This window comes from Hordeum vulgare, chromosome 3H (assembly GCF_904849725.1).
Source record: "Hordeum vulgare subsp. vulgare chromosome 3H, MorexV3_pseudomolecules_assembly, whole genome shotgun sequence".
NCBI classification, from domain to species: Eukaryota; Viridiplantae; Streptophyta; class Magnoliopsida; order Poales; family Poaceae; genus Hordeum; species Hordeum vulgare.
This window is the reverse complement of record NC_058520.1, coordinates 145,597,719-145,610,923: the sequence shown is the minus strand read 5'-3', so window position 1 is coordinate 145,610,923 and position 13,205 is coordinate 145,597,719. Positions and strand designations below refer to the sequence as shown.

The following is a 13,205-nucleotide window of genomic DNA, read 5'->3' as shown; positions in this document are numbered from 1 at the left end:
ACTGGAATACTTAGCCGCGATCACGAATGGCCTAAGTACTCGATTGCCTTCGAGTGTATCCTCCAAATCCACTCGGAGATTCAGCAGACCCTCAGTGAGGCTCATGCAGATGTCAAGATAACTGACAATTACATGCTCCGCATGTTTGCCATTGGCTTCACCAAGAAACGCCAAACAAAAACCACGATCCAAAATCGTGTCAACAACTCTTTGGCAAAAGAAGAGCAAAAGATTCGATTCAAATTCAAAGTTCGTCTAAAGATAGTTTGTTCGGTGTAGATCAAGTTTATCCACACCGAACCACGAATGTGACGGCCAATAGCAGTGGCCAAAGTTTCATACAGCTAACACTCGGCATACCGAGGTAAAAGTTTTCTCAAACGTCGTCAGGACTGGCACTGGGACTGCCAGGCTCCACGAAAGTGTCGAGGTCGATCCCGTCTGCGATGCGAGTGGTGCTCTCAAGGAAGGACTCCATGAAATCTTCAAATCAAAGCTTTTTGGTGTTGGCGACTTGCAACGCCTTAAGCTTCTCTTCGCGAGCCTCCTTGCAGTGCACTCGGACCAGCGCCAGCGCCACGTCCGCACCACAGCGAGCCGCAGACTTCTTCCACGCGTGCACTCGGTTCGGGACCTCCTCCAGCCGAGTCATCAAACCTTCCATCTCTTGCCGAGACTCGTCTTCAGGACAAAGCTCCTTGTCGATTCGGCCGACGACCTCTCTCAGTCGACCGATGAAAGGTCCCACTTTGCCCAGGCGAATCTGCGCTCAGAGCAGGTCCGATTGGCGTCCTCGCCGAGTGGAATGTTTGAAAGAACTGACCGTTCAACGTCAGCTTCCTCAGCCTCAGCGTCCATACAAAAATCTACACAGACAGGACAAGCAAACAATAATCACAGAGTGAAATACACAGTCAAGAAGCACTCGGAAAAACAGAACTTACCACCGAGAAGCGCTATCATCTTCCTTGCCCAGTCACTGACGTAATTCTCCTGTGCTATGCACCGCCTGTTCAACACCTGCATCTGTCCCATCAGCTCGGTCCTTTGTTTCCCCATTTTCTCCACTTCAGCCGCCAATGCCTTGTTTGCCTCACGGGACTCCTCCAAGGACTTTTCTCGTTCAACCAGAACATCCTTCATACTAGCCAAGGCAAGCATTGCTGCATCCAGTTCCGCAGCAAACTGAACCTTTTCAGCCCTCAGAGTCTCGTACGCTGATCCCATCTCACAAGTCTTCTGCTAGTCAGCGCCAAGAGACGATCAGACAAATTCAACAAGGACAACAATAAAAATTCGGAGTTCTTCAGACCCCTGCCGACGCAAGCAGTCGACAGCGGTCTCGGGGACTACACCCAGTGGGTTCACTAAGAGTGACCCCACTGGCATGAAGCTCAAACAGGCCCGCCCTATTGAGATACATAACAACAAAAAAGCCTATGAGGTTACTACTACCCGACCTGAGTAAAATTACTCTCGGGGACTCATCCAGTAGGTGCACTCGGAGTGCCCCCACCGGTAACATTCGAACATATTAGTTTTGATCTGATCAAGTTAAAGAAAATGTATATAAAGACAACTGCCGGTGCAAGCCCTCGACAGAAGTCTCGGGGACTACACCCACTGGGTTCACTAAGAGTGAACCCACTGCAAAATAAACATACTGTATCCGAGTACTTTGCCTAAACACCCAGTGGGTTACAAGAGGAAAGTAAATACTTACTAGCCCACTTACTCAGATATCGTCCCGGAGTTCCAAGCTTCGCTTGTACACAGACGCGATGGAATCGTACGCTTTCTTGGCATCACCCGCCATCAACTCCGCCTGCACCATGGCCTCCTTGGCAGCTCCCACCTGATCTTCCGGGAGGAGCCGGGCGTCATACTGGACAGTCGACGGACCTGGCACCACAAGAGACTCCTTGGGCATCCCAAGTCCTGCTCCAGTCGGTTCAGCAGCGATAAGTGCCGTTCTAGTCGACGGCATCGTCTCAGTCGGTGGCGCGTCCATGGCAGGAGCAGTAACCGGTGGAACAGCCTCAAGGACAGGCACCGTAGCTTGCTCGAGCCTCTCCTGGTCGTCCTCCTCCATGGGAATCACCTCTGAAGGAAACCCGACCGAATGACGTGAGATCACAGAAAAAAAAGCAAGACCAAAGACAGAATTCGTGACGCAATAATGTAAGCTCTCGGAATCGCCACGACGCACCTGGCTGGGATGTGACAACATAGTCCATGTCCATGGGATCGTCCCCCTGGCATGGCGGAGAGGTGGCGGAGGTGGCAGCTCTCTCGAGTAAAATTCATTCGATCAATAAGCATGAGTTCAATCAAATACTGGAAGAAGATAGAAGAACAATGCACTTACGTTGAGGTGACAGGAACTGTGACCCTCATCCGCGGCAAAGCCTTCCGAGGCTTAGATCCACTCGGTTTGGCCACCTTAGAGGGCTGGCCCGCGGGATCAGCAGCAGAGTCCCTGGTCCTCTTTGTGCTCCGAGCACTCGGAACGTCGGGAGCGGCTCGCGAGGCACTCGAAACCATAGGAGCAGTTGGCGGGGCACTCGAGGATGCCGGAGGAGCCGACGGAGCCACGGGTTCATGACGACGTTTCGTTCGAGGCTCTGGCGGTGGGGCTGGCGAGTTCTGTCCCTCATCTTCCTCCTCTTCATCTTCGGACTCCTCCTCCGTCTCCCCACTATCGAAGACATACTCGGCGCTCTCCACGCTGCCCTCCTGGCTACGTTCCTCTTCCTCGGCCGGATTCCCGTTCGAGACAGGAGAAAACCAGTTGGTCCACGCCTGCACGAGATACAGTCGGCAACATCAGACGTCAGACAGTGATTCAAGAAAGCGATAAATCTAAGACAATTGTGTGCACTCGACAAGTTGTACTCACCTCATTCGGAGGAGGGTTGTCCGCGCGGAAGGGCTTCACTCGCCGGGCCCCTCTGGGGTTATCGCAGGCGCCTGTGATGTTAAGGACCCACGACGCCACCATCTCCCCGGTCACGCACTCGACGTTAGTCCGAGTGGAGTCCTCAGGCCCCGTGTAGTGCCACATGGCATGGTGTCGAGCTTGCAGAGGCTGGATACGCCGACCCAGAAAAACCTCCAGCAAGTCTATGTCGGTGACTCCCCTTCGGACGACATCTACAAGCGCATCGACCAAAGGGTCGATGTGGATCTTCTCCGCCTTCGAGAGCGCGAGCTGCCTAGGCGGAGCCGGTCGGTCTAAGCTAAAAGGAGGCAGTCCAGTTGCGGCATTCGGACAGGCAACGTCCTGGCAGTAGAACCATGTCGACTGCCAGTTCCTAACAGATTCGGACAACTGAAGAGCGGGATAGCTACTTTTACTTTTCTTTTGGAAGCCTAAGCCTCCGTAGAGCTGGAGGAGGTGAGTTTTGTCATCCGACTGGTTAAGTCATTTGATGGTTTGAGATCTAGCGGAGAAGATGTGTTTGAAAAGCCCCCAATGGGGAGGACAGCCGATGAAACAATCGCACAGCACGACGAAGGCAAAGAGATGAGCTATTGTGTTGGGGGGAAAATGGTGGAGCTGCGCCCCGAAGTGGTCCATTATACCTTTGAAGAAGGGATGAGGAGGCAGAGAGAAGCCTCGATGCACGTGGCTGAGCAGCAAGACGCGCTCCCCCTCCCGGGGCACCGGCTCGGTCTCGCCCTCCGCCGGCAGCCTCCACGTCTTGTGCGCAATAATGCCGTGCTCCACCAACTCCAGCAAGTCCCCCTCCGTCACCATGGCGAGGAGGAAATCCCCCTGGATCCAACCCGCCGGTAGCGCTCGCTGCCGCCGCTGAGCAGGAGCCGCCGCCTTCCCCTTCTTCTTCCGCGCCTCGAGCTTGCTAGTCTGCCCCTTTTTCATGGTGAAGGCTGCAGATCCACGAGGGAGAAGGAGAAGGGAGGATATTGAGATGCGCAGGAGGTGATGAGAGAAGCGGGGCAAGTGCGGGCTATCAGGTGAGCGCGACGAAAAACCCTCGCTGTAGAGGTTTAAGTAAGGTTCCGACTGGGTCACTAGCAGGTGGCCCCAAAGTCTTATCCCCCGTCCGGTTGCTGCGATATTAGTGGAGAAGATGAAGGCGCGGAAATCGAGGCGGCAGATACTACTCGATTACGATGTCGTCATCCTCGCCGAGCGCGCGGTAACCGAAATTTGAGGATCCCGGAAAATCCGCCGCTGTCAGTTGACTGGTCACGTCAAAAGATACGACGGAAGCACTCGGTCCCTGACGGTTCGTTTCACAAATACATCCACTCGGATCACTGGTCAAAGAGGATAAAATGGATCGAGGCAAACAACGCGAAAGTCGCATCCGTACCAGTCGGATCCGTACTCCAAGCATCGCTTCGTCGTTCCAACCCCAATCCATTCGGGGACTAATGATGGGGTTATAGTCCTAGGGTAGGGTCATAGGCCTGCCCTATGAGTCCTACCCAAGGACTACCCTTCATAAAGGATAAGGCCTTTAGTCAGTTCCGACTGAATTAAGGACTTCCCATCATCCAGTCGGTGATGATTCCTCCATCATGCAGTCGGAGATGAGCATTCGGAGCATATCGAACTTACCGACTGGATTCCACTCTGTGCATCGTAACCCCCATTGAGTGCAACGGTCATACATTTCCATGTACCTTTATTAGCATTTAAGACATACGTTACCTGTAACGTAGGCATTTATTCGCCACTACTCCACCCGTGTGCACCGAACCAGTATGAAGGGTAGCGCACTCTATATAAGCCACCCCTCTCCACTGGTGCATGGGTTAGCAATTCACTGTAATCCATATTCCACTCGACAACAAGCTCCCAAGAGCACTGAGACGTAGGACTTTTACCTCCACCGTAGAGGGGCCTGAACTCATACAACCTCGCCGTAGCTAAGGCTCTGCCCATCCTTTCGTACCCTATACATCTACTGTCAGACTTATACCCACGACAGGTGCTCTCTTCCGCTTTGGAGTCTCGTTCCGCATCAGAAAATGAAATGACTGCGGACTCGCGCTGGGCTCCATCTCGGGGTGGCGGGTTGGAGTCGACTGACACAATGGCAGACTAGCACCGCGCTCCGTGTCGGGGTGGCGGGGTGGAGTGAGATGACGTAGTGGTGGACTAGCGTTGCGCTCTGTGTCGGGTTGGGGTGGAGTCAGCTGACGCGGCGGACTTGGAGGAGGAGTCGGTGGCCTTGGAAGGATGATGCAGTCCAATCTCCATAAGAAGAGACCACGTAAGAGATCTTGTAGTGTCCGCTGGCCTTCACCTCCACGAATTTAAGCTGTAGTGACTCATATCCGGGCATCATTTCATCCACCCCGACACGAGCATAACCAGCTGGAATCGGATTGCAATGGAAGGTTCCATCAGGGGTTTTGGTTAAATCATAGCCGACCGCTACCTTCATAGATATGTTCTTGAGTTTCATGTGTAGCTCACAATTTTCTCCTCTGTGATTTCATCCACTGTGTAGCGAGCTAGCAGTGCATGATCGGCAAGGACTCCCGTGGAACCCATGCTGCTTTTCGACATCGATGGGACGGTACTGTCCAATGCTGGATCTAGTTGCTCAAGCCGTTGAGACGTCCTTTGTTGGCTAAGTGTGTCGATCTGCTCCTGCTGCCGCAAGTATTTGTGTTCCAACTCCTCAAGACGGTCAGCATCCTGTTTCTTCTTGGATGCCTCCCGATTATTCTTTCTCGAACGGCTTTTGTAAGAGTCGTTTGATTCCTTAAACCCCTCATTCCATGGAACAACGCCTTTGCCTCGTGTTCGTCCCACGTGTTCAGGATTCTTGAGGGCGTGTGTAAGCTCGTCATTCTCTCCGTCAGGCTGGAACACCCCCGTTCGAGCATCTTTTGTTGCAGGAAATATAGCGTCAGAGGCATTTTTAAGACTTGCCTGCTCCAGAGTCTCCCCTGTCTTTGGGGTCCAACTTTCTCCCATGCCCACAAACCAATTCCTGTAACTTTCGGGCCAAGCCAATGTTTTTGGAGTGACCCCTGCATCAATCATCTTTTGCTCACATCCATCCCACTTAGGCATGCCACTCTTGTAGCCACATGGCCCTAGAGAATGGTGCGACAATTTTTTCTGAGCAGTTTTCTTGTTTATCCTCGCTCGTTCCTCAGCCGCTTATGATTGCTTGAACTCCACAAATAAGTCCCGATGATCTTTTAACTTCTTGTATCATTCAGTGAATTCTGGAGTCATGTCTTGTTTGCCGAAGTTGGACTATAACCTTTTCTTCAAGTTGTACAATTGTGTGACCATCTTCTTAAGAGCAAACTTCTTTACTTTCTGCCATTGTGCATCTCAGAGATGCTCTGGTAGTGTGAAATGTGTCATGAGCATATCCGAAAGCAGATTTTTTGATCTTCCATCCACAAAACTAACTTCTCAGTCTTTCTTTGGCCTATGCCATTCTTGAATGGAGATCAGGATTTGGTCCCTGACAATAACTCCGCATTGACATACAAATTCGGATACATTCTTTTTCGAAGCATTTGGATCCCAACCTAATGTTATCTCGTCGATGTTGTACCTTGTGCCCTCGGGCAACTTTTTGGCCGGGCCTAGTACTGTCCTGCTAGTAGAAGATTTGCTTGATGTGGAGGGCCAAAAGAAGAGATTCGTTTACACACACACACACACTCACACTCACACACACACACATACATACATATATATATATATATATATATATATCAATTAATACATCTAATAATCACCATAGGCTAAATATATACCTCGTCGGACTATATTAATTCGGGAAAAAATTCTTCGCCATCATTATCTGGTTCCCCTTCGTCTCTTGGTTGTTCTTCCTCAATTCCCCCATCGGATGGGTTAAGATATTCTAAGCCATCATCTTCTTCATTCTCTTCGTTTCCGGAGCGTATTATGTCGAACAAGACATACTCTTGATCATGGTCTCTATCTCTGTCGTCGACAGCTTAACTAATCGAGAAGAAAGATAAAACAATTTAGTATTCACTTTAGCTAGCAAGATCATCATCTCTACTATTAAAGCAATATGTGCCGTCGTGATGGTTCAACCTCGCTTATGGTTCGATCTCCCAGCTCGATCCCCACCCCTCATACGACATAGGCCACATCGTTCCACCCCCACCCCTACGTACGACATGTCCCAGAAAACAGCCCACAATTCCATCCCCCACGCACGTCTCCCCCTTCCCAACTCCCAAGTCCCCCCACCCCCCACCCCCGGCAGACACCACCGATTCCCCCTCCAACGCGGATCTGCCCAACCCCAAGGCCCCCACGCCTCCGCCTCCTCCGCCCCCGCCGTCGTCTCAAGCCCAAACCATGGAGGAGAAGCCGAATCTCTCGTCGGCGCTGTTCGCCGGTACCCGCTTCGACCGCAAGCGCTTCGCGGGGGACATCGCGTGGTTCCGAACGAGCGCGCGGCCCGCTGCCCCCGCCCCCGCGGCCCCCGACGCGGCGGCGGCGGGCCCGGAGAAGAAGCGGAATTGCAAGAGCAAGAGCAAGGCCAACGCGAAGAAGATCAAGAGGAAGAAGAAGCGCGCCGACGGGGCCGCCTCCGCGCCCGTTGAGGCTTATGTTCCTGCTTTCTTGGTGCTTTGAGCTGCTGTGCTGGTGGTTTGATTTCCGCTGGGTTTGTTGTTCTTCAGATGTTGTGGAGGGGTTCAGCGTGTTCAAGGGGGCGGAGGCCAAGGAGGCGGTTGAGGATCCTGTGGAGGTGGTGGTTAGGGAGGGCGAGGACGAGGCCGTCGTGAGGCGTCGGAAGGAGGCAGAGAGGGAAATCGAGGTAATGGTGTTCTGTGTTGCACTGATGAATGTTCATATTCATGGTTTAGTGTTTGCATTTATTTTGGCATAAGCATCTAGGCAAATTCTTTTGAGCTAAATTAGTAATCACCATATATGTTATTTTGCAACAAATAACTTTGCTGTACATATCTGGTCAGCAAAGCGGTTTTGTTATGACTCCAGCACGAACTTGATTGAATTGAAAATACTGGTAGATTTTGACTCCCACTTGGTATGTCTGCAACTATAACCACTAAACTTTGGGTTTTAACCTTTTGTATTGGTTTCTAGAGAGCTGCCATTCTCCGGAAGAGGTGGACTTTTCTTTCTTTTTCAAAGATTGTTAATGTATAGTGGAATAAGAGAATAGTGTGAGCGAGCATCTCCCTGCGACATTTGGCTGGGTTCCAGTGATAACAATAGCATGACCACCCCCAACTCCTTAATCAATTGGTTTGGTTGTCTTATTCTAATGGATGTGCTCTCACCTCATCCCCAAAGGAACCAAGTTATATGTTGCGATTCCCTCAAAAAAAATTATATGTTGTGTTGGTAATCAACATATCAGATAAGCAAGATAAAATTATGAAACAACCATGCTCATAATATGATGTTTTCTTGGTCCGTTCATGCTCATAATTATGAAACAAACATATGAGGTAAGCTTGTTTCTGATTTAACCTACAAATGTAGCTTATGTGCATGCAAACAACATGTGGTGAGACATTCTCGTTGTTTTTCTTCAGATATTAAGATAGTAGAATTTAGAAATGGCTTGGAGGGAAGAGCTTCTCAGATGTCTGCAGTCCAAACTTTGATGAACTCTAAAGATTTAGTGCAACCAGAAGGTATGACTTTTGCATTTGTTTTATTCATTTCCGCTCTTTAGTCTTTACTGGCATTGTCCTGGTTGTAGTACTTAAAAATGCGGTGACCCAGGAGCAATTACAATGATATTTTTGCCATCTTTACTATCAAGAAAATTGGGAAAATATACATTAGACTACCAGTGTAAGGGCTTTGTTGATGGGAAAAAGGTGGGCAATATATTCAAACAACCCCTTCTCCCTCATGTTTATATTAGCATCTACATTTATTTTCCAGCAGATAGTTGTGTTTAAGAAGAAGAAAAAACTATTACTGGATAACTAAACACATGGGCTCTTTTATTAGGAATTGATGAATTCTTAATTAACTGTAAACTCGGGAATGCTACAAGATCAAAATTAAGAAGAGTGTCAGAGTGGATCGTACACACCAAAAGTACTCGTGCAGAAAATCATCAGCAGGTACAAATTTGCCAAGGCATTGTGATTTTAGTTTGATTGGGATAGGTAACAATCTACATATTTAATTCTTTATTTTTTCCCTTACATTCCGTTTAAAGGTTCAAACAATGGATTTTCATTAAAATGAGCTTGTTAATAAGATGGTAATCAAAATCCTTTTTGATGTCATTCCTGTGTCTTCACTTCCATCTTATATCACAATTTCACATGTTACATTGATGTTAATAGACGAACGACACAATCAAGGCTTTCATGTTTTTCACTCCATAAGTTCTGTGTTGATAGAAGTAGATCATAATTATTTAACTTGTCTTCTTGGATAAGTTGTAACATTAACATTTTCTTTTAAAAATCTGTACTATGTAACGGATAAAACTCCTATATTGACTGCACGTGATGTCGAAGAATTGGAAAGAAAGAATAAAAATGATTCGGCAAACTTCTTGTCCATCTCAGAACTACTACCTCAGAGCAAACCATGTAATTTGAATATTTATGCATCTATTGGCAAAATTGTCTTAATGGGTTCTCTTAGACCTGAATTGAAGGGGCACTTGTGAGTCATTGAGAAACATTCCTTGAATGGACATAATAATATCGTCAGAGATTTTGTTACTACTGGATGCAAGTTATGTGGTTTACCTCTATACCAAAAGTATGCAAATGCATGTCATCTTGTCAACATTTCATCGGTTAATCTATATTTCTCTTCTTGTCATGATTTATAGAACTCTCTATTCAGGAATCTTCATGGAGACAGTACTTATCCAATCGATTGCCCTGATAATCCAAAGTATCTCCATGTTGTTGGACAGATATATAAACCATTCATGGTAAGAGATCTAGCACCCAACCTCAAACAGTTTCTTTGTTGGAAATAGATTAGTAAAACCATATCTTCACGATCTGCAGATCTATGTGCAAGACCAAACTAGACAAGTTCCTGTGCTTGTGAAGAATAATGTTGCCGAGATTCTATTTTCAAATATCAACGCAGATGATGTGTCTGAATGCTACAAGAGCCGCCACTGCATGCTGGTAGATACTTGTGACTCTGGCCAGTCAAGCACTTGTGGGATGCTAGATGGCAGTGGCAAGACAAGCATTGCTAAAAGGAAAAGAACCAAAAAGCTTGATTTTCATCTTATCTGGCTCATTGTTATGAAATGCCTGCTGAACCAAGGCAAGAACAGTCCATTCTGCTTCCAGATTTCAGTCAACCCCGGGAGAAATGTTGAGGATGGACGATTTGAACTGATTTCGTTGACAATGGCAATACCATGAGATGGGAATTCTTCTTTTACCATCTATCTCAAACCAAACTAATGGTTGTTATGTGCCTCTGCGAAAGGAATTGAAGGTTTGTTTTTCACATGTGATTGCTGAGTACACTAGAGGTGCTTTGGTGTTCCCATGGTTTGCACAGCGACATGGTTAGGACGACAGAAATATTAGACCACTAATCTTCAGTTTTAGCAGGATCAACTTAGCAGAAGCAAAGACCTAGAACATTTATGACCAATACTCTGTAACACTCTGCTCCTTACTTTTAAAGAGCTCATATTCAACTCGGTTCTCCAATTAAAATTGCATCACCCTATTTTGATCACGTTAACAATTTCTTAAATCTTTCTCATCCAATTCTTTTATACTATCCAATATGCTTTCTAATTTTTAAGCCTTCGCAATTAATTAAAGACATCAATTTAAAATTGGGTCACTTGACTTTGATCGGGTCAACAATTTCTCAATAAGCACTCTCATTTATTTCTTTTAATTCATTATATTTTCTAATTTTGAAATTCTTTCATTAACTTGACATATTCAATTTTAAATTTGTTTTACGATTTTGATTGGCCCAACGAATTTACAAACCAATCAGCAGCAATCGGCTGTACAAATATATCAATCCCGTGCATCCTCCCACCATTTAGAAAAGAAGTGTTACCATGTGATAATGTAGCATCAATATAGTATACCAAAAAAGGGTTTCCCCGCTTTGTATACAAAACAACCAACCGATACAACCAACGATACGTGCTGGGGCAGGCAGCATAATCATGCCCAAAAGAAAGAGAAAAGAAAAAAAAGAAAAAAATGCGAGCAACGCCGGATCAATGAAAGTTCTAGTGTCCCGCAACTATTGCGCCCACCGAATAGTTCCACCACACGTCAGTGCCATCGGATTGCCGTGTGCCAAGCAACACCTTCAAGGACTCCGACGACAACGACGCTGCTGCTCGGAAAAGTCCTAGGATTTCTCCCGCCACACGGAGGTTAGCTCGGGAGAGGTACATCCGACGCCCTTCAGGAAGGGAGGGGGCGCCCGCAGGCGTCACCGCATCGGTGTCGGCCAGATCCGATAGAGATTTCTCCCGACCCCTCGCACACATCGCCTGGGACCAATCCTTAGCTCCACCATGCCAACAACCCACCAAACGCAGCGAGGTCGACTCGACTGAGACACAACCATCGTAGATAGCGGCCGGCAGTACCACAACCGCGTGGGAGGGGACAACCTCCACCGACACACGCGGTAGTAGATCGGACGCAAGCGCAGGGGCATGCTGGACCCCTTGCCCAGTCGGGCCTAGATCGGGCCCGTTAAGCCCCCGCCACCGCGCTGCAGCAGACGCAACATAGGAGCGGCCGCCCCCATCGCCAGTATGGCACCAGACCAGCCGGAGACGACCTGTCGAAGACCGAACCGGCCCGCCCTGGCGGATCGCCGATCAACAGACCGCCTCACTGCCAAGGGCAACACCACCACCGCACCTACCACCGGCCCCTGCCACCAAGGCGCCGGACCGCCGCCCGCCAAGCAGCCCACGCCGAACCCGCGGCTGTGCCGCCCACCGGGCCAGATCCAGCCTCCGCTGCATCCAGCCCCGAGCACGCCACACCTGCGCGCAACCACCGCACCGCGAGCCCGCGTCCATGCCTCTGCCGCCGCACGCGCTAGTTGCCTCACCGCCGGACCCACGCGAGCACGATGCCCTCGCGTGACCAGGCCGTCCCGCACCAGCCCAAGATCCGAGCGGAGGATAGAGGAAGCCCGCCGCCACCCGGCGGCATGTGCCGACAGCGGCGGGGAAGGGGGCCGGAGGAAGGGGAGGAAGCCGACATCTAGGGTTCGCCCTCTCGGTCGCCCGTAGGGGCGACACGAGAGGAGAGGGGGGGTCGAGGCATCAATATAGTATATGAAACCATTGATCCAAAAAAATTCCACATAAATATAAGTTGACAACGGATGAGACAAAATCACACCATGGAAGACCCACCAAATAAACGTATTATAAATAAAAATAAAACATACTATCATCTCTTCCGTGACGTGGAAGAGATGATAGTATGTTTTATTTTTATTTATAATAACGGGAGAAACCTTCCACCAAACAACTCCCTCTCTTTTCAATGGAATGAAACGCAAAATCTCTTACGTTTTCTTGAAAAAATAAACATTTCATCAGTTTTAAATTATAAGGGGTACTTTTTTTTGAAAAGTCAAATTTCTATAACTCTGTCCAAATTCAGAGCAAAAAATATCAACATCCACAATATTAAATAAAAATGGATGGAAAATAAATTTATGACGAATCTAAGCATAATAGTTTAATATTATGAATTTTGATATATTTCTCTAGCCCTCATGTCCGTATCAATCCCGTCCGGGAGACCTAGGTTTGACCCAAGGTACTTCCCATTTTTTCTAGCCATTTCTCAAACCTCAAATATTTTACAGATTAAAGTATTTTTTAAAATATTCATATCTTTCAAACTTCAATTTCAAATTTAACATGTTATTTTTTTCACAAAGGCCATCTCGCAAAATTGTCGCTTAATTGTCACCTTAACCCATTGTTAAATATCACCTATAAGTGATAAAAATATTCATGATTTTAAATATGTTCCTGATTTTTAGAAAATGTTGTGATTTCTAAATTGTTCATGATTTCACGAAATTAAGAGTGATAGTGTATCTCAGTGATGCAGTAAAATATGGTCATCTTCATTGAAAATTAGGAAAAAATAATCCGTTGCAACGCACGGGCCTTTTGCTAGTATATATAATATCGATAATACATCGAATAATCCACTTAATGCATCAT

The 13,205-nt window shown here is 47.8% G+C and overlaps 1 pseudogene; it reads left to right on the top strand.

Moving 5' to 3' along the window:
- Positions 1-7,342: 7,342 nt before the first annotated feature.
- On the top strand, positions 7,343-10,380 carry LOC123441580 (annotated as a pseudogene).
- The last annotated feature ends 2,825 nt before the right edge of the window (positions 10,381-13,205 follow it).